This window comes from Camelus bactrianus, chromosome 15 (genome assembly GCF_048773025.1).
Source record: "Camelus bactrianus isolate YW-2024 breed Bactrian camel chromosome 15, ASM4877302v1, whole genome shotgun sequence".
Classification (NCBI taxonomy): domain Eukaryota; kingdom Metazoa; phylum Chordata; class Mammalia; order Artiodactyla; family Camelidae; genus Camelus; species Camelus bactrianus.
This window is the reverse complement of record NC_133553.1, coordinates 38,143,470-38,171,389: the sequence shown is the minus strand read 5'-3', so window position 1 is coordinate 38,171,389 and position 27,920 is coordinate 38,143,470.

The following is a 27,920-nucleotide window of genomic DNA, read 5'->3' as shown; positions in this document are numbered from 1 at the left end:
CATAAGTCAGAATTATTTTGCTCTACTCATCTTCAGTATTTTATCTTGGTTCTCACAGACAGTTAGGTTCCATTTGAATATATTATTCACATGTTGTGTTCCTCCTAGCAAGGCAGAAATTGTTGGGATACTATTCTTGAACCATTAGGAAAGATTTCTCTCATTCTGATATTCATCACTACCTTTATTATTACCACAATAGCAAGGCATAATCTTGCCCAAAAGGGACATTATTATTTTACATTTATAACTGGAAATACCTGTCATATGAAATGCTGAAGGCATCCTTTAATTATTGTTGTTTCTTTCTGATAAGCAAGAAAGCGAGACCGTATGATTGATACCTGTGTCTGTGCCACATGACCATTCTAATTACATGAAAAAATGGTTCTAGTTTAAATTAGTGGGTATCTGGCATAATTCAGGCTTTGTTAAGAACAAATACCTCTGGCAACCCCACTGCCACAACAATTTACATTTCAATTAGTTTTATGACTAGTTTTTCCAAATAAGAAGTACTAGAAAGGAACAACAGCAAATTCTGAGAAGGAGCAATTTAAACTTTTTACTTCCATTATGACTATTTTTAAACTTAAGCAGCCAACCTACAGGATGGTTAGGGACATTACTAGAAAGTACTTATCTGAATGAGGGCTACTGAAAAGAGGGATTCATAATTTATGAATAAGAGAGCAAAGAATATCATGGATATGGATAATATGTATTACCCAGAGATGATAAACTCTGTTTGCAAACTCTGTATTCTCCTAAAATATCTTCTCAACTGAGAGGCAATGCTCATATCACACACAATGTGCAGATATTTTGGGTATTGAATTAAGAGGTGCAGTATAACTGCTATGCTGCTATGTATAAAATAGGTAAGCAACAAGGGTATACTATATAGCATAGAGAATTTTAACTGTTAACTTGTAGTAACTCTTAATAGAGTATAATCTGTAAAAATAATGAATTGTGCTGTACACTTGAAATGAATATAATATTGTATTCAATTATACTTCAATTACAAAAAGATATTTTGCTAATTTGGGGAAATTCCCATGAATTTTTTTGTTGAGACTTGATCTATATGTCACATATTTTACTTCTAACTAGTACTCTTAAATGACTGATTTGGCATGTTGAGTTGAAACCAAAATATTTTTTTAAGATACAAGTTGAATATCATTTCAGTAACTTCCCCATTGTCTTAAATGTATAAATTTGGAGCATCACTTGCTAACATCAATCATGACCATTATGAATTGCTCCAAATATTTCTTGCATTTTTAACATGCATTTGCCTAATGCCAGTCCCTGCCACATGACATGGCTTGAAAATATGTAGGAGAGTTTAGGTGGAATGTAAGAAAAAACCCTGCTATTTGTTCATTTTTGAACCAGTATGTTAGGAGGTGGTGAGAGATGTAGGAGGTGGTAAGGACTGTGGCAGGAGGGATAGGTTCATGCTGCTAAATGTTTAATTTCATGTCTATGAAGAACAGGTGCACAAGGGGAAGGACTAACTTATCTGCTCTCACTTCATTGATTTTTCAGTGAATAGACCATGAACTGTTTCCAGCTCATTCATAACATCTGTGTCACCGTCACCTCACCTGTCATAAGGACATAAAAGTGAATTAAGTAAGTGCTCTTTTTTTTTTGTTTTTGTTGAGTAGAGCTTGTCATTTGCTGCCTGTCAAACTGAGTTGAAACTCTGGGAAGCTCTGGGTTCTCTGAGTTCATTGACTGGCTTATGTGTTTGTTCAGCTGCTGTAGATTGCCTTGTTACCAAGTAAATGCGTTGATTTTAAATCTTAAAAAAGAAAAGTAACCAACCTCTGGAATAGATCTGTTTATTTAAAAAGCTTTCTTCCTTTAACCACAGGCCTGGACATTTTCTTGAAAGTGAACTGTATAACTCTTTTTAAATATAGGGGGTTTTGGGGGGGGGGCTGTTTTTTAGCCTTGAAGATGATGTTGTCATAAAGAATGTCTAGAGAATGGTTATCAAAGAATTAATTATGGAAGGTTTTCTGGAGAATACAGTATATATGTTTAATGTTACAACAGTGTTTCCCAGACTAAGTTTCCTGCATCACAGTGTTCCTCAAGAGTTAATAAGGTGTTCAGAAACTTGAAGGAGAAGCCAGTTGTTGCTCTAGCTCCTTTAAATTTCAATTTTGACTTAGTTTAGAATATCAAAGCATTGTGGTTTTGGAATACAATTATTTTGGCTTTCATTGAGTTATAATTTGGTTATAGCCACTGTCTTCATTGCAGGGTCTTCTGGAATAGACTTTTGAAAGTCATTGCTGAGTGTACTTCAGGAATGTTGTTGAGAACCTGATTTATTATAGTCACATTAGGTCCTTTAGGAGGACCCATGAGAAGTTCCCTCAGATCTCACTGTCAAGTGCATTTGTTTTTCTTTCCTTTGAAGAAAGATGTTATTATTCACTGTTAAGTATTTTTAAATTCTTACAAGGACTATAAACTGAGTATTTGAATGGGCTTTTACTTTACACTGAGTACCAGCAAGCTCAGAGTCACATTTGCCGCTTATCTCTATTAAAACTTCTAGAGCTTTTGATGTATCTTTGGTATACTTCTAGCTTCATTTTCTTTTTCCTAAGTTTATTTTACTGTCTCGCAATCTTCTTCAAAGATTTAAACTAGTTTTATTGCATATATCTGTGTAGAGTGATATATATCTTTTTGGAATGGGATGGAGCTATAAGTACAGTATGATTTTACACTTATTCTTACTAACTCTACTTGATTCTGAGCTTTCCCATGACAACCTTCACATCTTAATCACATGTTACGTTATTTCTGTCTCAGATAAACACGTTCCCTTGTTCATAATACACATTGTATTCATGTGTTTACCTGTTATGTTTCAGTCACCATTATAGGCACTGAAGAGACAGTAGTACTGCATGGAGTGTGTCCTAGGGGAACTGGAGAATGGAGTTGCCATTTACTGGGATGAGGAAGCTGCAGGAGCAGGAGTTTGGGGCAGGAGTGGAAAATTAAGAGAGCAGTTTGGGACAAGTTAAGTTCGAGATGAACATAGTTGTAATTATATTTTCTTAAGAACTCTTCTGGTCCCATTTACAAGCAATGAATCACATCTAAGAAGCAGAGGTATAGATTTAGGATCTTAGTCAGTGACATTTTCCCTCTTCTTTTGATGGACAGTTAGCATCTAACTTGTCATAGCATGTCAAATACATCATCACCTCTGAATCCAGGTCTCAGATCCTTGATTCCTAAAGAAGACAATGAATTTGCAATGGTGTTGGGGTGGGTCCTCCCCTGGCCTTAACCCCTTCATTGTTAGAAATCGGGAAAAATCTGTGGATTCCAGCTAAACGCAACATATCATCATTGGTAGAAATGAACACAGAACTCCAGGGCTCAGCATGCTCTGTTTTCTCCTATTCACAAAGCATTCACAGTCCCCTCCCCCACCACTTTTTTTAGCCTCAGGGCAGGACTAAGATGATGCCAGTGAGGCACTGACCTCAGGGGTCAAAATTAAGGATACATATGATTTGAATGTAATACTTAAAAACATAAAAGTTAATGCAGAAATTCATGGATTTAGGAACAGTGCTGTGCCTAGCCATGTTAGAGTCTGAAGCAAAAGGAAAAATCAGTAGCACTAATCTTGTTTTCATTTAAAATTCTGATCATTTGTTTATCATAGACTTTTTATTTGACGCATCCTTAAATTTTGCCCCTGAAAGCCAGTGCCTTATTCTCCCCTGGCCCTAGTCCCAACTCTATCAAGACTAATCTATTTGCTTTTAATTCCTGTTTTTATCACTTACAGCAGGAATACCAGATCTCATCCTCTGGACTGTCAGCCTTCCTTTTGTCTCACTCCATCCTACTTCTCCTTAACTATCACCCTGCCTTCTGGAATTCATGGTTAATCAAGCGGTTATATGAGTTATATTAAGAGCTTATATCTGTCATACTTTCAAGCTGTTCTCTTGTTCTCTCAAGCTTTTTTATCTTTTGCCCTGATTCTCCTCTTTCCATTTTTGCCCTCTCGAGTGATAGATGTTTTCTTTCCCACATTTTTAATAATATCTAACTTGAGATGGGATAAAAGTCTTTGCTTATTATGACTGCTTCTAGACACTTTCGTCTTTCTCCCTATAATCACGAAGTTTTGAATATCATGTGATCAAAACATGTCACAAACTACCCCTTTTAAAAATTAAAACAAAAATTTTCCCTAGTCATCCACTGGCCTCAACATCCATTCCCCTTGGTTCTGAAAGATGTGAGCTCCTTTTCAGCTGTGAAGTTCCTTGGTGACTTCAATATTCACTTAGATGATTCCTCTAATATACTGGCCTCAAACTTCTTTGCCCACTTCCTCTCCAATGATCTTGTCTTTCACCCTTCCGCAGCCATTCAATCCCTAGATGACATCATCACTATTACAGAAAGTAACATCTTTATAGCTTTAATTTCAGGTGTCCCACTTTCCAAGTATTTCTTTATATCTTTCCATCTCACCTTTTCTAGTACCCCCAATTCAACAATACTGTGAGCTTATTGACATAATCTATAGATCTTTCCACTTATTTACCCTCCTTCATCACCCTCTATAGATGCTTCTTTACCCAAGTTAGATTCTGTCATTGGGGATTAGATCTCTCCTTTACATATGTCTCCAACTTCCTTACTCATCTCACTTTACCATACTTGCCTGGCAAAATTTCAAACCTGGCTAAATACTTCTGTCTATATTGTCCCTGCACCTGCACAGCAAATGTAGTTGGGGCAATATACAAAACCAGGCTTTCTGGTCTCACTCTAAGTCCATGAACGTCTAATCTTGAGTGGACTCTCAGTGCTACTGAGCCATCCTCCTTTACTGCCCTAGTTCATGCATTCTCACTCTGCTAGGCCAGTTTTTCCTACCTTCTCTCTTTTCAAAAACTTCCAGTCTTCTATCCTCATTCTTAACTGATTACTTTGCTTTAGTTTAATACACTGAGAAAATAATGAAAATCAGAAGACAATGTCTGCAGGTTCTCTTTACAACATCTACCTATTTACCTGCATTTGCATCTATTCATTATGCTTTTCATCTCCTGTGAATGAACTGACCACTGACCATTCTCTTTGTAAAGGTGAACCATCCACTTGGGCATCTACTTTCCTCTCACCTGGTCAAAATACCAGTGTGGACATTTTCTTCCTGCTCTCTGATTCAAATATTTTCTCCTTTTAAACTTACTAACCAGTTTATAAATATCTGCAATTTCTCCCAAATTTAAACAAACAAAATCAAAACCAAAAAACTTCCTTAGTCTCCTCATTCTCCTCTAGTTTCTTATAATTTCATTGTTACCGTTTAGAAACTAACAGTTGAAATCAGTGTCTATACCTATTGCGTCTCTCTTGAAAACTTCTCAGTCAGGGTCTTGCTTCCATCCACTACTCTACCAAAACTGTTCTTTTCAAGGCACAAAATTTTATTCCTTTGTTAAACCCAGTAATCAATTCTAAATCTTGATCTTTCTTGACCTATCAGCTGCACTTGACCTAATTTTCAACCTTCCTCTTTTTTTCAACCTTCTACACCAGCTTCCTAGAACACCACTCTTCTGGTTTTACTCCTAACTCACTGCCACCCCTTTGTTTACTCTTTCTTGTCTCCTCAGACTTTAAATATTGGTGTACCCCTGGTTCAATCCTCAGAATTCCATTTCTCTTTCTCACATAGTCTCTTGGTAATACCATTTACTTTCATAATTTTTATTACCATTTTTCTACAGTAGAATTCCAAAATCTATCTTTAGCCCAGGCATCTTTAGTCTATTTGAATGTCTGGTAAGCATCTAAAACTCAAAGTAAATTCCTGATCAAGCCCCCAGCCCTGCCCCGCTCATAATGGAATCATTTCAGTCCTCTCCATCTTAGTAAATCGTGACTTTACTTTCCAGTTTCTCAGGCCAAAATCCTTAGAGTCATCTCTTACATGCCACATACAATGCATGAGCAAATCCTACCTTAAAATATATTCCACTTCTGAGGACACTTCACCATTCTCATTGCTTTTATCTTGGGCCAAGTCAACATTCTCTCTTGCCTGGATAGACTCCTTAATATTCCTCTTCTTCTCTTCCCCTCCTACAGTCTAACATGACACAGGAGTCAAAATGATACCTGAAAATAACGTATCAGGTGGTATCATATCTCTGCTCTACCTACTCCTTGACTTCTATCCCCCTCAGAGTAGAGCCAAGCTACTCAGAATGACATATAGCAGCCAACATGATTTGCTCTCCCACAACTTCCTTGGCCTTACCTTCTGCTATTATCCCTCTTGATCATTCATCCAGATAGTCAGTAATGCTCCCATCATCTCAAGTCCTTTGCTCTTGTTTTACCCTCTGCTTTGACAGTTCTTCTCCAAGATACTGCATGGCTTGTTTTCTGTCTCCTTCAAGTACTGTCTCCTTGAGTGATATTTCCTTAAGTATCTTTTAAAAAATTATATTGACCCAGACTTCCTATTCCATTTTCCTTCTTTATTTTTCTTAAAACCTGTCATCACAATTTGACTATTATAGTTTAAAATATTTATTTGTTTATTATTCTCTTCTTTCCCCTTTCTCCCTAAACACTAACAAGAGACAAAATATCTATGAGGGCAGGGATTTGGGTCTATTTTTTTCCCTCCTAAAATCCAACACTATGAATAGTGCTTGGCAATATGTTTAATAAACAGTTTTTCAACAAGTTGGTAAGTGTGTGTGTGTGTGTGTGTGTATAGATATGTATATTTATATCTGTGTATATCTATGTATCTCCACATATTGTTTCTTTAGGACCAACATATTAGTTTTCCTTTATGCATTGGCCAATGGCACCAAAACATGAGATGAAAAGAAAGACACATCTTTCTGCTGTCAACAGTCTGGTGAGAAAGAAGCCTGAGCAGTGTATTATACAATTTAGAGATACAGCTTATTTTCCCATGTCACACACCCATAGCTACAGTGCTTTTATTATTTGCTGTAAATACTAATACTTTAACACTGAAGACGTTTATGTATATGCAGTCACCTATGTTAGGTTTTCTAGATGATATTAGACTAAGAGTGACAAACTCACAAGCCTTGAGAGTTCAGGGAAGAAACATAAATTTGTGAAGAAGGGCAACTGGAAAAACAGGGAATGCTTTTCCCATCTCAAGTGGACAGCTGGTACTCAGACTGAGCCAGTAATTGCTGTATATTTATTTGAGTTCAGTGTCACCATATCTTCAGGTTTTCAAAAAAAGTTGAAAATACAAATTCCTATCTCGAATCTCCTCACGTTTCAAACTTGGCGATAAATTAAAAATTTGAAAAAACCCTCTGGTGCCCACCAAGGATCTCTGCAAGTTGGATTTGGTTCCTGGGCCTCCCGCTTGCATTCTTTGCTTTTAGGTCTCGTATGCCCTGCTGGGTAGTCCCAACCACTTCTAGTAATAAAGGCCTGCTGACAAGGTGTGGGCAGAAAGCCTCCTTCCTCCTTGCCCAGGGCTTATGGTATTTCCAGATTGTGAGCAAATGCATACAAAGTCTCTGACATGAACTTCATTCTAGATTATTAAGATACCTTCAAGAACTGTAAAGCAGGTCTTCTTCGGGTAAAATTAGGATTTCCGGTATTCGGTAAGACTTTAGTTTATTGGACTTTATAAAGTTGTCCCATTACCATGTGCTTTCTTCTCATCAGTATAATTCTAGATCATTCATTCACTTGTTTATTCAATAAATATTTAGTGAGGGTCTGTTACATGCCACACAGCATACTGGATGCTGTGTAAGTGCTCAGTGACAAGCAGTATTTGATTAGACAGACAGTCAATATCTGTTCTCATCTTTCTTAGTAACAGCACCAGTATAATTTGGGGTGATAATATCTAGCCAGTGAGGACACTTCCTGTCACGCTTGCATTTTGTTGTGGACATGTGACTAAGCTCTATCTGTTGAGGTTGTTACGTGTTGAATTGTTTCCCCTAAAAAGATATGTTAAATTCCTAAACCCTAGTACCTCACAGTGTGACCTTATTTGGAAATAGGGTTGTTGCATATGTAATAAGTTAAGATGAGCTTATGCTGGATTAGGTGGGGACCTCAATCCAATGACCGGTGTCCTCAAAGAACACAAAGAATTGATGGCCACACCAGAAGCTAGGAAGAGGCTAGGAAGGAAGGACGCTACCAGGGATCTCAGAAGGAGCATGGCCCTGCTAATGCCTTCATTTCAGACTTCTAGACTCCAGAATCATGAGACATAAATTTCTTTTTTCTTTTTTAGTATACCCAGTTTGCCATACTTTGTTACAGAAGCCCTAGGAAACTAAAACAGAGCTATAAACAAAAGTAGTCAGTTGGGATTTCTGGTAACACTCCTTTTTAAAAGTTGTACATTGAGTTAGAAATATGGACCTGTTAATAATTTGAGCCCCAGCTGACATGTTGAACCATGTGGCATATCTGAGGATGAGGTATACACACTAAGGATGGTAGAGAAGAAATGTAGAAGTAGTCTGGGACTTGGTGGTATTGTGAACTGTTTTTCTGGCCCTGGAAGCCCTACCTCTGGCCTTCTTTTATGTGAGATTTAAATAGACTTGTGTGGTTTAAGTGTGCCATTTGGACTTCATGTTATATGCAGCCACATCTAGTCCTGACTAATATACTGGTCTTAAAACAGATGTGAGTATAGTGCAGAGGAGTCTCATGGGTGAAGGCAGGCAGCAAATTTAAGAAATCCTTCATGGAAGGGGAAGTCTTTGAACTGGGAGAAGAAAGGAAGAGATGGAATTGGGAAAGCAACCCAAATTAAGTTCATCTATGTTATTATAATATTTCCTGGTGACTTGACTGATATCAGCTACTAGAGTGACATAGAAAATTACCTTATGGTCGTGTTTACTATTGGGTGCAAGTACCTGCTTTGGACATTAGCCAGACATTAGCAACGCACTGGTTTTGAGACCCAGCATGTCTAGGTTGGAATGTTTTCTCTCTGGTTCTCAGTAACTGTATTGTGACTTGTTACCTAATACATCTGAGCATCAGTTTTCTCATCTATAAAATCTGAATAAAAACATCTGACACCCAGGATCTTATAAGGACTAACTGGGGTGGCATGTGTACAGGGGTTAATGAGGAATAAATGAGATAGTTCATCTGAGAATGACTGAAGTATAAAGGAGATATGAAGAATAAATTAAGACAAGTAGAAGTACCTTAACATCTTGTCTTTTATACAACAGATAGTCAATAAATATTATTTCCCCTCTATTCTTTCATTTACCAATTTTTCCGCTGCAATATTAAGTAAGTCAAAGAATTTAGACTGTTAGGGGAAGGAGGAAATAATTCTTAATACAGTTGTCCTTATGTTTTGCTGTGTGTAGCATATCATTTTGTACTATACTAAAAGGCCAACATTGTGTGTTTAAGTTATGGCTTCAACAAGGATACTTTAGGGAAACAGAGCTTCTGAGACCTACTCAGTTCATTCAGCTCAAGGGTATATTATCGTTTAGGTATCAAGTGGAAACCTTTAATACAAGAAGGGACTTCTTTAAAATATCCTGGGGAAAAAGCTGTATGCTTAACCTTAGCAAACTGAAATTTTTTCACTTGCATCTTTTTATGAAAAATTTTATAGAAACAGCTTAGCTTCCAATAGAAATAACATCGTTACTCTTAGATATAGCTTAGCCATTTAGTCAACATGATTAGATTCGGATATCTCCCAAATATTACACACACACGCACACGCACACACACACACACACGCACGCTTTTTTCTATTACACTTTCTTTCTCCTAGCATACCTCAGGACATAGAAGTTATCATAGGATCCTTAGAATATGTCACACGTCCCCATTCCATTCAATTGCTTCCTCTTTCTTTCCCACCCTGGTCTTAAGAGTTTCCTACACTTTGGGGGAAGGGTATAGCTCAAGTGGTAGAGGGCATGCTCAGCACACAAGATGCCCCGGGTTCAATCCCTGCTACCTCCTCCAAGCGGAAATCAATGAAGAAACCTAATTAACTCTCCCTCAGAAAGAATTTCCTACATTTTGAGGTCAATTCCTTTCCTGGATTAGAAATCTATAAAGAATTTGTGACTTGGATCATACAGTAATATTTTTTTTTTTGGATTAATGATAAATTTGCCCAGTTATCCTCTTTAGATCACCGTTTCAGGTACCCAAATGAATGGCCACATGGTTCTGATTTTGAAACCACTTGTTTGTTCCTGTTACAGTTTCCTCTATTTTCTGCAATTTCAGTCACCCTTACTTAAAGCCCTAGCCCCACTCTCGCTTATAGAAATAGTTTGGCTCCCAGTAGTAGAAAGGTAGTCACTTTTAGACCTATAGAATCTATATTAAGCCAGCTAGCTATGTTATGGTCTTTTTCTGACTGGTTACATGGTTCTAATTATCAGGCCATATACTACAGTTAACTAGGTTTCCATTTCATTATATTTGACCTGAGTGCATTTCTTGGTTTTAGAAGTCTTATGGAGTCTGTGCACTTCACTGGGGAGGTGGCATTCTGACTGTGTATCCTAGGGCACTTTTTTGTGTTTCATTTACCCAACACTGTTTTCTGACCTGTATTCTTACTGCAAGATGTTAGAACCCACTTCTTGGTCACCATGAGTGTACTTGACATTGACTACTTGTCTCTAGCCATAGCTGATGGTAGGGCTCATCTTGCCTGCCTGCCCAGTACCCCAAGCCGTCTGCCTCTAACTGGACACATACTATTGATGGCTGAACCCATGCTCTGACTTTTCTGCCTTAATTGCTTTTCCTGAACTGGATCCTGTAACTTTCAAGTCAGTACTCTGAAGTCCTGTAGTAAGAATAGAGGATAATGAGCTTGAATAATTTAATGGTTGGTTTTCTGTGAAGAAAGGAGTGAAAAATTTAAAATGTTAAACTGTAGCCAAGCAGTGTCCAAATGTGGCCTTTGGCAAAATTATAATTCAAGTCAAGTTTATTTAGATCATTTTTTTGCCTCCTCATCAAGTGACCCCTTTCTTTTTTCTCTTTTTTTCTTCAAAAATTCTGATCTTTAGCTGCCCCAGGTCATCCCAATTGGAAACTGATAAGAAAACTTTAGGTATTAATGATAACATGTTAAATCTTCTAGAATATTTGCATGATAAAAGAGCACCACAGAAAGGATCTTTGAGAGTAGATTTTAAGACTTTGTGTCCCACCTCAACTGCATTACTTTATAAAAAATCTCCCATGCTTTTGGATTCAAGTGACTGAATTGATTAACAAAAAATTAGGACTACAAATATATAGTTATTGACTTTTTTATCTTAAAAAGAATGATATTTACTGAAATGTATCATGTATGATTTTCTAGTTGACAGGAAATTTTAATTAAAAAAAATAGAGAGGGCATCATCTTAAAATAAAGAAGTGTTTTTCAAGAAAGGACATATGTTGTTAACTTTGAATGCAGAAATTTTACATGAAACTTCATTTTGCATGTGCTTTTGTGCTAAAAGTACTTCAAACTGACATAGTTTCATAGGAATAAAAATAAAAGAAGGAAAAAAAATGAAAACCAAATGTTCATTTTTTTCCAGGACACTAATTGTTTTAGTCACAATCATTGTTGAAAATCTAGCTTGATGTGTGTTTATGATGACAGTGTTGAACTTCATCTAGAGTCCTGTGCTTCTGTAAAGTAAGGATGGTTGGAAAATTCCCTCCCAACCCCCGTCTTCTGTTCTGACAGATTGCTAGGTTAACAACAGACCATCCTGCCCCGGCATATTCCAAGACAAGAGTCACCTCCACCTCTCCTCAGTGACGCCCATGTTTTATAAAATCCCAGCTTTTCTCTCTCTTCTTTTAGGCATTTCTCATTAATGAATATTTTCCCGCTAGTGCAAGAGCCTGAATAAAATTATCTTAATTATCTGGTGCATTTTGTCTTTCACAATGAAAATATCCAACCTCATCTACCTCCTCCTTACCCATTTCTGTTGTAATCAATTTGGTGTTTGCTGTGGGGTCAGAGAAGTCAAGGAACAACTGCTTTGTCCCCTTTCTCTTTGATGAAAATCTGAAAGAATTAACAGAAATCAGTAAAAACAGTTACGTGCTTAGGAGAAAGATTAGATGGGGATGGGTAGGAGCAAGCCTTCTCAGGGTACATACATTGTTTAAAACAGCATTTTGATTTCTGAAAGAGGAAAAAAGATGGGCAGGGAGAGTGTCTACTGCTGACTCCAGGTGTAACTGTTATTTACCCAACACAGAGCAGACAGGTATTTTCCTGATGGGGATGTCATGTGTCCCGGTGAAGTTTTGTTTATGTTTTTGGTTTTTCTGGAGTTGTTGGGGGAAGGCTTTTGTGAGCAGAAAATAAATGAATGATTGTTACTTGAGATTTTAAGTTAGAATTAATTTTTATTAAAGGAATAGTTTAAAACCTGTTTTTTCTTACACCTTTAAATTCAGTGTCCACATGTGATTATACTATTTGTTAATCTAGTAAACTTTAAGGATCACTATGAGGTGGTAATAATTTTCAATCAGTTCAAATTGAAATGAATAAACTTAGTCAGGTTTGTTTTAAACTTAGTCCATTAAATTCCACTGAACCTTTAAAAAATATGTTTAAATTCTTTCATCCTTCGATTTTACAAAGTACAAAGTAAATTTGATCATCTAGATACCTAAGGCTTGCCAGGGTTGAGAGATACAGTCTCACTAAGGAAATAGCTATACTATTCCGGGTAAGTTGGAGCTTCCCATCCCATGAGAACTAGGACAGCTTGTTGACTAGAGGGCTTTCTGCTTGGATGCTGAATAAACCCAGTTCATCTTGCACCACTGAGACAATGTGCATTCTTGATTCTAGTTGCTTTTACAATAGGCATTCTTAGTCTAAACGGTTTAGATTCAATTGGTTTCTGTTGGGTTTCCATCCCATCCACCAAATATTTTTCATGAGTTGAGTTTTCAACATTTCTAAGAGGTAGCAGATAACTTCCTTTAACCAGTCTTTCTCTGATTAATGAATGCAAGATTATTTTTATATTCTTCTTCTATGACTGGCCACAGCAATTTTGTGGATATTAAAAAAGACCTCTTATTGGATTCTGCATATCTCCCATGATTTGGTCTGTAAGACCAGCTTCTAAGATCTCATGATTATATCATCGATTTACACATACTTCTTCATAGGCTAGTGTTTGTAATTCACTGGAGAAATCTACCACAGCCTCAGCCAGTGTGGAAACCCAAGAGTCCAAGATTCTAAAATGAAGAGAAGACGGGGAAACATAGAGTGTAACCTAATTGCCAGCATCATCTTTGGTTGTTTACCAACGAAAGTCTCCGGTTCTTTAACAGTGTAATACCTATCACAGGATGTGTGATAAAAACTCAGTGAGATCATATGCTTGGAAAGCATAGGGATTTCTTTTTTTTTTTTTTTTTCTTTTTTTTACAAATAAAAGTCAGGAAGCCTATGATTACCATATTTATGTTTTTCATCATTTAGATTAAAAAATAATAATTCTTTTATGAGTAAACTAATGATGTAGATTTTGTTTTTAAGAGATTTATTATAAATGAAAGAAAGATTGCATAGAAAACCCCATACAAAAAGAGGAGTCCTTCAAATTTTGTGAGTGAGTGTATATCACAGAAGGAAATGGTCTTGGGTAATAAAACAACCCAACTCTGGTGTATAGACTGTGTGACACAAAATATGTATTGCTTCTGAAGTAAATTAAATATGACTTAGGAGAATGAGCTAAAGAGACAATTTCTGGGACCGAGAGGCTAGAACCTTTTACAATAAATAAAATAAATCCTAACAAGTGCTCTTTTTTCCCCCTTTCAGGCCTTTCCTATTAAAGTGATAAATGCTTACAAAACAGATACTCAGCTATATAACCAAATAGATTGAATAGGGCTGAGGGACATTTCATAACAGTAATTTTGATTCTTCAAACTTTTGGAAACAAAACTACTTTGGGATAAATAATGAAATTCTAAGGCAGAATAGCATATGATGAAAAACATTTTAAATCCGTGATTTCTTTTTGAAGTTGTATCTTTTGGGATGCTCACGGTGAATCTCAAGAACGAGCTGAATTTACAGCCACAAAACAAACGTTCAGAAATCCTTGGCTGTCTGAGCCTGGCTGCCCTCACCCAGCCAGCTGGGCTATAAAACACCTGGGCTGATTCTGTTTATTCTGAGGGGAGGAGCAAAGTTCTGCAAAATAACACAGGAAGAGACTTCCCTAGGCAAAACTGATGTATTCAGAATTTTTTATCCTCTCATTGTCCTTGTGGCATCTGTTCTTTCTCAGCCTCCTATGCATTCCCAGTGCCCCCACAATCAGAGACTATAGTGATGATTCTTGATTATAGCATCAGTTCATCAACCCATTGCTTTATTAAAGGATTTGTCAGCGCCACCATCCATATAAACCTGTTGGTCATCTGTGCCACTCTCCCCTTACTCTGCTTTTTAGGTGAAAATAGGTTTTAATAAATTGATCATATGTAAGTTGTAATCTATCAGTGTCTTAGTCAGTTTGGGCTGCTAAACAAAATACCATAGACTGGGTGGCTTAAATAACAGAAATTTATTTCTCATAATTCTGGAGGCTGGAAGTCTAAGATCATGGTGCTGGCATGGTCTGGTTCTGGTAAGAGCCCACTTCCTGGCTTGCAGATGACTGCTTTCTTGCTATATCCTCATATGGCAGAGAGAGAGAGACAGGGAAAGTACACATTTTAGTCTCTTCCTCCTCTTATAAGGATACGATCCCATCATCTCACGGTCTTATCTAACCCTAATTATCTTCTGAAAGTCCCACCTCCAAATAGCATCACACTTGGGATTAGAGTTTCAATATGTGAATTTTCGTGGGCCACAAACATTCAATCCATAGCAATCAGTGTATGAGTTTTCATTTTCTGAAGCCACCTATTAAAGTCTCTCTAGGAAGTTGTCATAGCAGTATAATAGGTAGAGGTAGAGAAATGAGTAAGTAAGGGAGATAGTTTAGCAGATCTTTAGCTCCCTTCTAAATGTTTTTACCATTTGGAAGACATTCACCTGTCCGGAGCCGGTCCAGGATATGTAGGGTTCAGTCAATAAAGGCATGACATCTTTTTTCCATCTCATAAACAAAGGAAGCGTTCTGATCTGTTTGTCCTTGTGCTCAGCTATACTAGCAGAGAGCTGTAGCAAGTGAGTGCTTCTAATAGACTACACCCCTGCACATCCCAGCCAGAAGTCAGCAATTCGGCTTCTAAAGAGCTAAACACTGCCACTGTATGAGGACATTTCTTAAAGAGTGTGGATGCTTTTTTAATGTCGGCATAAGGGAGTGAGAAAGAGGATCTGGAGGATACAACATAAGGAACCAGGAAGTGAGTGCCAGGAACCATCTGAGCGGTGGGCAGGAGATTAGACTGGTAGGACTGGGGAAGGTAGGAGTCAGCAGTGGGAGAGGCAAGCTGAACAAGCAGCTCCAGCAGGGTTGTCTGGTACCCACAGCAGAAAGCGGCAGGGATCAGGAAACTGGAATAAAGCTGCCAAGCAAGGAAAGGGAGAAGGCAAGCCCAAAGCTAGTCTGAAGTCTCAAAGAAGGGGTCTGGAGATTTAGCGGGGATGGAAAAGTCAGGAGATGAGCAAGTAGGGTAGTAAGAACGTGGGCCAGAGCTGAGGAGAGGGATTTATTTAACTGATTTCCCAGGTCATTCTCTTGGCAGGAGGCAGTACGCAGTGGTAGGAGAAAGGACACTAGGTGTCTCCAGGCTGAGAGGGGGGCATTCAGAGGACAGCTGCTGGGAGGTAAACCCTGGTGTTCTGTGTAGCTAAGTCAGAGGTGACCTCATATCCCTTCCACCAATTATTAGTTGCCACAAACACTGCCTAAAGGAATGCTGCGTGATCAGGACATTCTGCCAGACTAGAGACAAATGTGAGCAGTGTCCCATGGAACTGCCCATTTCTGAGAATCAGAGAATCTCAGAGTTGGAAGGACCTGTGCCAGCAGCAGCTCTACTCAACTGAGATTGTCCTACTGACTTCCTGAAAGCTTTCCTTCCTAGAAGATAAGACCTCAGAGCCCACTGGAAGAATCCTGATCCTTATTTCTTTGTCTTTAGTATTGCTCTTTACCCAGAACATCCTAAAAGAAGAAAAGGAGTTATTTTGACTGCCTTGCAATAGATTTATTACCCAACGTAGGGCAGGGAACCTTTTGCTAGCATTCAGTCCACAGACATGTTTCCTTATGCATCTGTTTCCTAGGGTTGCCTTAACTAAGTACCACAAAGTGGGTAGCTCAGAACAGAAATTTGTTGGCTCACAGTTCTCTAGGCTGTGATTCCAAAACCAAGATGATGGCAAGGCCATGCTCCCTCTGAAACCTGGAGGGGTATTTTCCCTTGCCTTTTCCTACCCTCTGGTCATCTGCTGGCAATCTTTGGGATTTCTTGCCTTGTAGATGGACCCTTCCAATTCTCTGTCTTCACATGGTGTTCTCCCTGTATGTCTCTGTCTTCACATGGCCATCTTCTGTAAGGACACCAGTCATATTGAATTAGAGGCCCATTTTACTCCAGGAGGATCTCATCTTAACTGGTTGCATCTGCAAAGAACCTGTTTCCCAGAAAGATTACATTCTTAGGTAAAAGGGGTTAGAACTTCAACATACCTTTTTGGGGGGACAAAATTCAACCCATAACACTTTACATGAGAATTTTATGGCTATATGTGAAAGTACTCTGGTTTCAGCCCTAGTGTCACCAACACTACAATTGAATTGCATGAATTGAGGATAAAAAGAACTAATTTAATTTTTACAGAATTTTTCTCCAGTGTCAACTGAAGTCATTTTACAATAGTAGGATACATGGCCTCCTCTTACTGTTCACCCTGAATCCATAGTGAAGAAATATCTCACCAGCCTCCTTCTGTTAGAGACAATAATAGTGCATACTTCTCAGTCCAGGAGAGTTACTCAGTACTACAAAAGGGAATATGATTTAAGGATGATTTTCAGATTTCTCCAATTTGCTGCCCTGAGAAGTTTTAGTTCTAATTTTAGTTTAAAAATATCTAGCACTGGTCTCAAGGGTCAGGGTCAAATGGGAGATGGGCCATGGTGGTGCTCTGTTAAGGGCTGGCTGAATGTGTCCCCCCCAAATTCATATATTGAAGTCCTCACTCACAGTGTGATGGTTTTGGAGGATGGAGTCTTTGGGAGATACCTAAGTTTGGAATAGGTCTTAGAAGGTGGGGCCTTTATAAGGAGAGACATGAGAGAATTTGCTTGCTCTCTCTCTGCATGTGAGAATGCAGTGAGAAAGGCATCTGCAAGTTAGAAAGAGAGCTCTCACCAGAAACCCCCTGTACTGGCACCCTCAGCTTGGACCTCCAACCTCCAGAACTGTGAGAAGATACATTTCTGTGGTGTAAGTGACCCAGTCTGTGGTACCATGTGATGGCAGCCCAAGTAGACTATGATACGCTCTCTATTCCATGCTACCTCAGCACTATGGAAGCTATTAAATTACAAGTTCCTTGTGGGCAGTAGCTGGTTCTTTTATGCATGGTACACAGTAGTGCTTTACACAAGCCGCACATTTGTGTTACACTGCAAATGACCCTGTTTTAAAGACGAAGAAAGAAAGACTTGATGATCCTAAGATGAACTCAATCTCTCTCACAACCTGCCCTCGACCCCACCACCCTGCCCTGTGCCTGGTATCATCTCAGTGCCTTGGACATAACTTTGTTAAACTGAATACTGATTTATTCTGTCTGTGTAGTTATCACATGCACATTGTGGATAAAAAGGGGATTATGAGGGTTGTCAAGGGAAAATGCTATGGTTAGGGGTTTCCCTCTGGAGCTTACAACTGCTGTTATTACAGCTTTATAGATATCCATGTCTCATGAAATTCATAGAGAAAAGCAGAAGGTTGGAATGAGCAGGGGACAGATACCAGCAAGGGCAGGGGAGAGTCAGGGAGGAGGGAATGAACAGCTCTCGGTGATGGTGATGCAGAGGCAGGTGGGGTATCTAGAGGGAAGAATTGCAATTTCACAGCTTCATTATGCACGGCAGGGCTTTTGGCTCTGCTGTGGTTGTGTACTTTCATCCTCCTGGTTGGTTAGAAACCACAGACAGTTTCGTTCTGGCTTATGAGTGTGACGAAACGTTTCCCGGTGTGGACAAGCAAATGGAGGAAGTTTAATCAAGTGGCGGTAAGGGTCCTGAAGTACAAATAGGCTCTAACAAATTTGATATTAAAAAAAAATCCACTATCATGCAGGTTACCAATTGCATTCTTAGTTTTTCTTCATTATAAATAATATTCCAAGCCTAAGTATTTAGAGAGAGATTAGTCAGAGTAACAACACTCTCCTTGCCAGATGCTCACACAGGGTCTTCCTTGGCTATTTCTCTTGAAGCTCACAGAAGAAAGGGTAATTTTAATAGGATCAATGAGTTCTGGGAAGGAAAGTCTAAAGTTAGCTCTTGCACAGTCTTTGGAAATTGGGTGAATGGTTCATATTCTGGGGAAGCTGCGTAAGTTGGTAGTGACTCTGTTCTTGAGTGTCAGTGCTTATAAATCATGCTGATAGGTATCCTTGGGCGATGCGGAGGGATGAGGACTCTTCCACCCATCTGAGAATTTACAGTCTCCAGGTGGCTGGGATAATTTAGAATGAGTAGGGCTGGGAAGACTTCTTTTAAGTGGAAAATATTGAGGACTATTGAGGAGAGTGGTTCACTAAACATAATGTGCCTATGGACCACTCAGGTAAGTTGTGAATTTCTGGGACCTACTCCAGACTCTAATTCTGTATATTTGGGGAGAACATTTTTATAATTATCTCTGGTTGTTCTAATGCAGATGAACACAATCAAGAATTGTTGGCTTAGAAAAAGAAGAATTTTATGGTTTGGCTGTAAGAGGCCATTCTCAGTACAAAAAAAAATTGGCATAAAATGAAAGCAAGCATGGGGAACCAAAATTTGCTAGGCTAGAGAGATAGAAGACAAATGCAGTGGGATGGGTTAAAAAACTTAAACACAGACACCATGATGTAGAATTTAGAATACCTTTTTAAAATCCAAAATTCTTTACAACCTCCTGTTTTTTTCCAACAGCTTCCTTAACTTCAGCCCATAAGTAAAAATTTTTGAAATATTCAAATGTTATTTATTTTTACAGTTTTTCAGTTTTATTGTTAAAAATACACATAGTCAATTTTGCAAAGCTTAACCTTACAGAACTAAAACAATACCTTTTCAAGCATTGTCAGCTGCTAGATCGTTCTGGAGGTAACTATATTGCATTTAAAAAATCATTTTATTAAAGAACGATTGAGATACAGAATGCTTCACATATTTAATGTATATTTAATCACATATTTGATGAGTTTGGAGATAAATATACAGCTATGAAACCATCACCACAATCTATGCCATAAATACATCCATCTTCTCCAAAAGTTTCCTCCTGCCCTCTTTATTATTATTTTGTGATAAGAACACTTAACATAAAACCTAGCCTCTTAGAAAAATTTTAAGGATATATGATGTTTAAGGATATATGATGTGTCAACTTGACTGGCCAATACCCAGATAGATCAAAATATTTCTGGGTGTGTCTATCAGGATTTTTATGGAAGAGATTATCATTTGAACCTGTAGAATGAGTAAAGAAGATTGCCACTGCAAGTGGACATTGTCTAATTCATTTAAGACCTAAGGAGGACAAAAAAATGGAGGAGGGATGAATTTGCTCTTTTTGCTTAAGTTGGAACATACATCTTCTCCTGGCCTTGGATGTTGGCATTCCTGTTTCTCAGGCCTTCATACTCAGATTGGACTTACACTGTTGGCTCCCCTGATTCTCAAGCCTTCAGACTCAGACTGAATTATACCACTGGCTTCCCTGTTTCTCCAGCTTCAGCTGTTAGATCGTGCGACTTCTCTCTCCATGATGACAATGACATTTCTCATCTTTCTCTCCCCACCTCCACACACACATTATTTCTCTGGAGAACCTAGTAAGATACAATGCAGTATTGTCACCTGTAGGTACCATGATGTACAGTAGATCTTTAGGGCTTACCTTGCATAACTAAAATTTCATAAATTGCCATTTTAATATAATCACTGCTACTACCATGATTGTTCTGCTGGCTAGTTTAATGCTTTTGAAATCAGAGACTTGCTTTTCTTCTTAACCCCACAAGGGACAATAGTCATTAAACATTTGCTGATTATCTGGCTGGGAAATATGGCACATATGCATGAAGCTGACACACTTCTACAGATTTAACCAAAGTTACCATTTGCTTCATTGTTTTTTATTATCAATGTTATTTGTCTTTCCTTGCATATTTTTCATCCCCTAATTTATTGGGCTACATTCTGGATGGTTTCCCCAGGTATTTACAAATTTATAAACTTTCCTTTCGTTTGTGTTTAGTCTCCATTTATGCATCTATTGGATGTTATAAATTTTTGGAGAGTAAATGTTGTTTATATTTAACTATCTATATTAATTCTTCTTCAAATTGGTTTGTTCTTTTTTCCCATAATGTTACATACTTGTTTCATGCATTTTTTCCTTTTTTACTTTTTTGATTATTTAAAATCTATTTTAAGGTCCTTTGAACATGCTCTGTTTCCTTCAACTTGTCAGATACGGATTCCTTGATTTTGTTGTATTTTTTTCCTGTTGTATATGATGGTGGTTCCTTACATCTTTGGACATTTTGTTGGGTTTGTCCTTAGTGGGTTAGTCTTCCATGGGAATCCCGCATATGCCTTGAGTCAGGTAGGCACCTTGATGGGATGATTCAGGATGTCCTATCAGACTCACTGATCATAGACCAATTCTTCAGTTAGTTTTTGGTTCAGGATATCTTCCATCATTTTGATAGTCTTGGTCACCTTGGTCACCTTGCCCATGTTGGGCACAGAGTAAGGACTCCAGTTTTATTCAGAACCCAGATTGACTTGCTCATCTCAAACACAACCCTGGGCCTCTGGATGCAGTTTTTTTCTGGTCCCACCTCACAGACTATGAAATCCTTTCTTCATTCATAGATTTAGGTAAAAATCCCTGCTTCAGCATAGGGCCTCATGGCTATAAGTCCTGTCTCTGCCCACACATTAGAATTCTAGCCTCTAGTATCTGATCCTGGTATCCCTTTGGGTGGTGAAGAATTTCACTCTTGCTTAGCATTTTTTATGATTTCCCTCATTTATGACTTTTCCTAAGGAAAATTTTCCCTTTCTCCTTTTATGGTCAGCTACCTTTTTCAGATTTCTAAAGGTTATTTCATCCAATCGTACTACGTATTTGTAGCAAGATGAAGAGATGTCTACATCTACTTAGACCACCATCTTGTCTGGAAGATCTGGAGAATTTTATCATTATTCGTATTTTATGATGAACATAGAGGAGGTTTGGGCCAGCTGAGCCACATTAAAAGTGCAAAATTGATATTACTAAAGCACATTTTATATTTGCCAGTAGGTGAATTTAGGTGAACCAAAGGAAGTCACATAGGAAGTTGGGGATGAGGAGGGTGGTCAGGAATGATAAACGTAGGTTACAAGAGTTGTCAAACTATTAGATATAGACTCAGATATATTCAAGGGACAGGCTAGAAACAACAGGCAGTCACAATATTGTAATACAAAAGGGGTGGTGAGAAGATTCTGACCGGAACAGGCATGCTCTGTTAATCATCTTCAAATTCTAAACCTTTCAAGTAACTTAGTGGCAAAAACCACATCTGCTGACTAAATTCAGATTGTCTGCTGTTTTGCCACCTGTAGTTAAGTAATTTAAAGTTTGTCTTTTAAGCAGTGGGGGTAGATAGTACAAAGTCCCTCCTTTGAAGTCCACTTCATTATTCTTAGTATAGCTGATTTTTGTTACACATATTCAAAGTTTAGTTTGCATTCCTTGAGCACAGATGAAATAAGTGTTGGGGGGGATGCCAGACATACACTAAACGATATGAGATACCATATTAAAATGACCCTTTTACAATATGGGTAATATACTCATAAATTTTGAAAAAAGTCTCTATTGTGATTTGCTGACCATAGGGAATAAACAAACAGTGTTTAATATGTAACTAAGTTTCCAAAAGGCAGATTTCTTTTCTCTGGAAAAGAACCTCAAGGTCCCAAAGGGGAATAAAAGGAGATAGGAAGATGTTTGCTGATGCCATGGACTTCTTTGAAAATGGAAAGCTGGTGTAGGACGAGATACCCGGAATAATACAGGGACAGACCTGATGAGGTGTGATCAAAGTTGGGTACAAGAGGGTGGGAGTGTTGATTAGCTTTCTTCTTTTCTCCTCCTCCTCCTCCTTCTTGGCAATGTGACCATTTGGATCTTTCCCAGCCTTTGAAAGGTCAGACTTTTTCAGCCTGTTGTCCTAGGGTGGGTGGTTTTCTAAGTGTGCGCTCTAGACCAGCAGCACAGCATCGCCTGGGAACTTGTTAGAACAGCAAATACTCAGTTTCTCTCTGAGTCACTGAATCAGAAGCTTTCTGGGTGGAACCCGATGATACGGGTTTTAGTAAACTCTCCAGGTGATTCTGATGCACCGCCAACATTTAAGAACACTATCCTTGGGAAATAAAGTTTATGCAATAGACATTTCTGCATCCCTAACTACTATGGTAGATAGAGCCATCAGTATCAGGCAGAACTTAAAAAATAGCCAATATGGACTAATAATAATAAAAATAGCTGATTCTTACTGAGTACTTACCATTCTCTAAGTACTTTACATGCATTGACCTACTTAGCCCTCCAGGAACACTATTATTATTCCAATACTATACAGGGGAGAAATTTCAGAAGCTCAGAAAAGTTAAGTAACTAATCCTAGGCCACACAGTATTAGCTGCTTACCAAAATCCAGTCTCAAAAACTGAACTTGGACGTTCTCTAAGTGAGGAATAAGCTTCTCCTGTGTTTGAACCGTAATATGTTTTGGGCATCAATTTTTTTTTTTTTTTGCTACAGCCTGGGCTACCCTAGCAAATATATACAAGTAAATAGCAGGGCTTATAGTTTAGCACAAGTAGTTTGAGTTCAGATTCTGTTCTCTAACACAGAGTATTATACATCTTAACATTGTATCACCTGTCTGGAACTGCTGTAGATGTCAGAAGTCTACTCAAAGGATTTTATCCTGGTTTTTTCCCCTTATATTGTCTAATGATCTCTTCCCTAAATTGAGCCCTTCAGTTTGGTGATTTTATGCAACTTTTAGAGCATCGTGCCTAATAAAAGAATTTATTTTCTTTAACTTTATTCAGCACGTCTTTCTCTCAAAATATATTTTCTTGCATTATTTTTTGAAAATTTCTTATTACTTTGTGAAATTACCATTTTGCTAAATTTTTGCCTGTCATGTTTACTCAATTCTAAAATCATATTCCTTCCCCACCTCCACCTCTAGAAAATTATCTTTAGGCTATCTAGGATCCTGATGCCTTTTTTCTCTTATGTCATTTTATGACTTACCTTTTCTATAAGTCTCTTCTATCTTCCTTTATATGAAAATATCTCCCATATTATTAATATAGATTTCTATGGCTAATTTCCACTATATTTAGTAGGCTTCCACAAATTTGGTAAAAATTTACATATGTGTAAAGAATAGAAGCATAAAATTGCCCATTAATTTCTCTAAGGTAACTTTGGCTGGTAGCACTGAAATATCTATCTGTATGCAGAGTTTGGAATCAAGCTGGCGAACATACCACAGAACAAATACGGAACAGTGGAAATACACTGGACCTGGACAGAGCTAGTCTTGGCATTGCCGTTTAAGAACTGTGTGAGACTTACTAGGGAACAGCTCTTCATTTGAAAATGACAAACTTAGATGATTCCTAAAGTTCTTTCCGGCAATAAAATTCCATGTTCCTCAGTCTAAGCCTGAAGGTTAATTTCAATGATATTTCCTGCTGGATCTAATTTCCCAAAAAGAGGCCCTTGATGCTTAAGCTTACAGAATATAAGGTCAGTGTATCAGTCAGGGTGAAACCAGTCAAACGGAACCCCTTCTAAATTGTTTAGTAGAAGGAATTTAATATGAGGGACACATTTAAAAGGCTTGGGAAGAACTGAAAAGGCAATAATATGTTGGTTCTCCTAGCACCGGTGGTGGAGGGACAAAGGGAAGATGCGGTTTTACCAGTATCAAGGGGCAGGGCTACCTGGGAAGAGCTGGAATCCCAGGGGTAGAGGCCTTGCTAAGCCCCTAGGAATCAAGGTGGGAGGAGTCCCTTGAATGAGGTAGAAACATGTTGCAAAGGGCTTCTTAAATGAGCTTGAGCCACAAAGAAATATAGTCAATGCCAGAGACAATTCTCAGAGTAGAGCTGTGAGAGAAAGTCTATAGCTTCTCCTCTCGTTTGTCCTATCTAATCCCCTCAGAGCCTCCCATTGGTCAAATTTAACTAAAAGTCAGTGGATAAAGAATCCTAGCAGATGTAGCTTGCAGGGGTCAGTTCCCTGTGACAAAGAACATAAAAAGGAGAAGTTTTAACTGATTGATTCAGTGAATATAGGGCGTCTATCACAGAATCCCCCACTTGCATTTTCAATGAATTTCTTATCCTAAATTCCTTGGCCATATGTTTGATTCTCAGCTTCAACTCTGATTAATCAGTTACGGCAACTGTAAATCAAAGACATCTGCTCCGGATTATTCCTCCACAGCTCCTGTCACCCTAGTCACCTCCACACCAAATACTGGTAGGATGCAAATCTTCCATAAAGAGATCCTGAATAAAGAGACTTGTCCTGGAGCCGGTCTTCAGGAACAGTGCTTATTCTGTGGGAGAGGAGTATAGACATTCTGTGGCAGTAGGAGTAGCTTGTCACTCCATGTCCATAGGCAGAAGCAGGTATTTAAAAAGGCATCTAGTGTTGGTCATGGTGGTGCCTTCCAGCTGAGGGCACCAAGGAGGGGCCTCCCACCCAAGGCTGCAGTAGTGACCAAAAAGCCATGGTACCTCAGCTGAATCAGATCGAGAGGATTCTTTCTTTTTTCCAACTTCCTGCTAACTTCTAATTGGGTCCCAGGGTACTAGAGACTCTTGAAATCATATCCTAGCTCATTCTTCCCTGTGACTCACTTGAACTTGGTAGCATGATTCTTAACTGACTTAAGTTAAGGACTGACACTCTAGCATAGAGCTTCTCAACTTTGATGCATATAACGTCTCCTGAGATCTGATTCCTGAGATGCAGATTCTGATTCAGTAGGTCTGGGCTGGGCTTAGGATTTTGTAGTTTTAGAAATCTCACAGGTGATGTTGATGGTGTTAGCCCATATGCCTCACCAAGCATTTCTGGTTTTGTTTTGTTTTTGTTGTTGATCTAGGGGATATTCCCCATAATTGTGCTCATTGACCACAACCTAAAACCCCTCAAAAAATGAAACTGAAAGCAACAAAAGCTTCTGTGTCTGAGTAGATGTAGAATCTAAACCACTGTGTTCAATCATCATGCTCTGTCTGAGGACGTCAGAGTGGCCTGGAGGTCAAATAACTGATGATACTGGGCAGTGCTGGTCTCTTCAGAGTAATAAATGAGGATGATTCCCTTCAGTGTGTGGTGGCTCCATTTTAATAACTGGCTAGAGAATATCCTTCAGGCAGAGCCATCAGGATAGAAATAAACTGAGATGAGAATAACGCTGGGTGGGTCACAGCCAAGTCACGAACCGTGTTGATTCCCCCAATTTACTGTCACTTGCTTAGTGCCTGTCAGGGCAGCCAGCTGGTTTTCCTCCAGGACACTGTCAGCATGTCCAATTCTGTTTTCTCCACTTCCACAGATACTGCAATGATTGTCCTCACAAGGAGGAATCTGAAAGATGAATGTCTTAAAGAACTTGAGATTCCTTTTTAACAGCTGTATGGAAATTTGACAGCTCTAGATTTCTGAAAATAAGATTACATTATCTTATAGGTGTCAGTAATCGCTGATAGATTAGGGTTTTGATCTGTTCTGCCTCTACATTGAGGGTCTAGCAGTTTGTTGTCTTCTTGTCTATTTTCCTGGACTTTCTAGATCTTTTAAAGGAAACAATTCCACAGGGACCAAAGAAATAGTAGGTCATTTATATTTCATACACAAGACTGAAGTGAATTATTACTAAAATTGGGGTATCAGATGAAAGAGAAAAAGTGGTCGAATTCCTAGGGAAAAACAAATAAATGAGCAAGCAAGCAAATCAAAAGCAGTGATAGTTTGGGAATTGCCCCAAGATTAAGAGATTCTCAGGACAGTAGTTTCCTTTCCTCAGAATTCTTAGTGGTTTTGAGGTCCTTTGTTGACAATTTAAAGGGATTATATATACAGTTGATGACTCTTTGAGCAAATTTTGTTTGTGTGTGTGTTGTGTGTGTGTGTTTGTGTCTTTGTCTTTGTTGGTTTTGGATGTCATCTGGAAAGAGAAAGGAGATTGGGAAATTAGTTTCAATTTCTTCACATATGAAATCAGGTAACATACCTTAATCTCAGTACAGTTTTACTACTTGAATATAACAAATACATAAAATGTTTAGTATTTTCACTTGCACATAACATACCCTCAAAAATTCTATAGGCTTCTGTCTCTGACTCTGCCTCGTTTAGTCCTGAGAACATTCTTATGAAGATCTTGTCTCCTTTTGAAAACACCCCTGCACTGAAGCTTAGAGAGATGAAGGGAATTTACATAATTAGGTTTAAACCTCATTTCTCTGATTTCAAATCTCGGCCTTTTAACCACACACTGCTAAGAAGCGAATATTTGTGGCATCAGGGGAATATACCCTCTTTAAGGATCTTGAGGCAAGATGTTATGTAGGTAGTGGATGAAATTCTCTCTGTTATGATGCCTACAGGTGGTCTGATTATGTCCAAACCTCTTAAAGATAAATTCTCTTGGCTTATCTCTGGACCAGCAATGATCAGTCTCATTAGTGTTGTCATCTGTACGTTGACCTGTTGATTTCCCTTAGCTGTTCTCCCTTACAGGTTCCAGTCACTTATTCTGCTTTTATTTAAGCTTGATGATCGGTTGTTACAGTTTTGTCATCCCTTCCACACATTTCCCTACTCTCCACCCTCACTGAACCTTAACTCTTTTATATAAGGACTAGTGTGGAGTGTTTCCTCCACTAGTTTACTTTTTCTGCTCTCAGCACCCTTCAGGATTGATTACCTTTAAAGTTGGATTGAGTTAACTCGACTTTATCTTTTGAGATGTGTCTTTAATTGCTAAAGGGACTGCCTGCTATTTCTTTTCAAATTATACTGAAATTGCTGACTGAATTTCACTACAACTACCTGGAGGCAAATTTGGTGGAAAACATTTTATGTTGCTTCCTGAGCCCTGTAATGAAACGTGCTATGTTTGCTTCAAACTACCAAAGCTGGCTTCAGTCCTAAATAAAGTTTCTAAAAATTTTTTCCAGCCAAACATTTAATTGTTTGTATTTTTAAAACTGCCAGCGTAAACAACTCGGTTCTTTCAACTGTGCTTGTGAAATATTTGATCTCATTTAGAAGTAAATCACTCACAACCTCTGCCAGGGGACTGTTGTTAATAAAATTAGGACTTGTATCTTCCAAGGTACTTTCTCCTCTCATGCATAGAATTCTTAGTAAGACGGCTTAAGTGCTGCCCCTGCCTGGTTGAAAACCGTATTGCTTATTGCCTTCTGGTTGGCAGAGGAAATCCCTCCATCTGTATTTACTCTTTTATTTTAGCCCAAAAGACCAAATACTACCTTCAGTCT